Source organism: Arvicanthis niloticus, chromosome 5, assembly GCF_011762505.2.
Source record: "Arvicanthis niloticus isolate mArvNil1 chromosome 5, mArvNil1.pat.X, whole genome shotgun sequence".
Lineage (NCBI taxonomy): Eukaryota > Metazoa > Chordata > Mammalia > Rodentia > Muridae > Arvicanthis > Arvicanthis niloticus.
Genome location: NC_047662.1, coordinates 31,939,704 through 31,941,781, shown reverse-complemented (window position 1 = coordinate 31,941,781; position 2,078 = coordinate 31,939,704). Strand labels below are relative to the sequence as shown.

Sequence of the window (2,078 nt, the reverse complement as noted above, 5' to 3'; positions counted from 1 at the left end):
GAGTAGATGGGCACAGGACAGGTGACCCTCTGCCATTCTAGTCTGGGTTCACATCTGCAAAGCAGGAGCTGAAGGGCAAGTATTTGGGATCTAGGACTTGATCTGCATTGGAGGGAAGAAGGCAGTCCTGTGTCTTTGGTGAGCTCTCAGGGAGAACTGTGCACTCCTGGGCTTTATGCTGTATTTGTTAAAATCCTAGCAGAGGTGGCCTCAGCCTGCAGCAGCTCACGGTCAGGACAGCCTGTCCCTGAACACCTGGCAGCACACTCAGGAGTTCATTCCTTCACACAGTTACCTCACAGCACTCACTGCACCTGACATGAAGCAGACTGAATTTTCTCACTTATGGAACTTGCTTTCCAGTGGGGAAACACAATATAAAGAAATAGGCAGCCTTCCGCGCTTCCTGGGTACAGGCCCATAAGGCGTTGTTCTTGGTTCCCATCGTAACTTAAAAGGGAAACTTACACAATGTCCGGAGCCCTTGATGTCCTGCAGATGAAGGAGGAGGATGTTCTCAAATTCCTTGCTGCAGCAACCCACTTAGGTGGCACCAACCTTGCCTTTCAGATGGAGCAGTACATCTACAAGAGGAAAAGTGATGGTATCTACATCATAAATCTGAAGAGGACCTGGGAGAAGCTGTTGTTCGCAGCTCGAGCCATTGTTGCCATTGAGAACCCTGCTGACGTCAGCATCATCTCCTCCAGGAACACTGGCCAGGGAGCTGTGCTGAAGTTTGCTGCTGCCACGGGAGCCACTCCAATTGCTGGCTGCTTCATACCTGGGACCTTCACTAACCAGATCCAAGCAGCCTTCAGGGAGCCACGGCTTCTAGTGGTGACTGATCCCAGGGCTGACCACCAGCCTCTCACAGAGGCCTCTTATGTCAGCCTGCCCACCATTGCTCTGTGTAACACAGACTCTCCCCTGTGCTATGCGGACATTGCCATCCCATGCAACAACAAGGGAGCTCATTCAGTGGGTCTGATGTGGTGGATGCTGGCCCGGGAAGTACTCCGCATGCGAGGTACTATCTCCCGTGAGCACCCATGGGAGGTTATGCCTGATCTTTACTTCTACAGATACCCAGAGGAGATTGAGAAGGAGGAGCAGGCTGCTGCTGAGAAGGCTGTGACCAAGGAGGAATTCCAGGGTCAATGGACCGCACCAGCTCCTGAGTTCACTGCTGCTCAGACTGAGGTGGCCAACTGGTCTGAGGGTGTGCAGGTACCCGTTGTGCCCATCCAGCAGTTTCCCACGGAAGACTGGAGTGCGCAGCCAGCCACTGAGGACTGGTCAGCAGCTCCCACAGCTCAGGACACCGAATAGGTTGGAGCCATCACTGAGTGGTCCTGAGCTGCTCTACAGACACCTGAGCAAAGGGGAAAAGGGTGGAAGGAAAATAAAGTTCCCAAAAGCTGGAAAAAAAAAAAAAGAAATAGGCAAACATGTTGATAGAAGCCATTTAGGAAAGGTTATCCAAGCCAGTGAGTTTTCTGGAGATTGCCCACCATTTTCTGTGGCTTCAATGTTTGTGCTCTGTGAGGCAAGGACCCCAGAGACCTCATCCCAGGATTGCTTCTCGATGCTGATCATCCATTCCTGCCACTATTACAGAGCATAATGATTCCTGAGCATCAGCCTGCCTTATTTGCAAAGTTTCCTGCTGATCAATGTGAAGATGTGCTTATATGTAACAATGCTGTTTAGACATATTAATGACTTTATAGAATTCCTGATTTGAGTCAAATAATTTTAGGAAGAAATTTTAAGGAGATGGTTTTAGTTAGTCTGCCAGAAAGACATGGTAAGTTAGAATCAAGAATAGAATGTACCCCCTCCTCATAGAAAAGTAAGTAAAGGCTGCATTATGAGGAGTACAAGGGGTTTTCATGAATTTCACTAAGAAGAGGAACAGGCTTATCACAAATCCGTGATCAAGGAAAATCATTCGTTCCAAGCCAGAGCCATGGATGAGGTCACAAGTTTGCACTGTGACAAAGCAAGGCCATTTGAAAATGTTGCTTGGAAATTATGAGAATCTAATATATAACTCTGTTTTGTGCACCATTTTA

The 2,078-nt window shown here is 48.5% G+C and overlaps 1 pseudogene; it reads left to right on the top strand.

Moving 5' to 3' along the window:
* The first annotated feature begins 436 nt into the window (after positions 1–436).
* LOC117709006 (small ribosomal subunit protein uS2 pseudogene) lies at positions 437–1,332 on the top strand (annotated as a pseudogene).
* Positions 1,333–2,078: the final 746 nt, after the last annotated feature.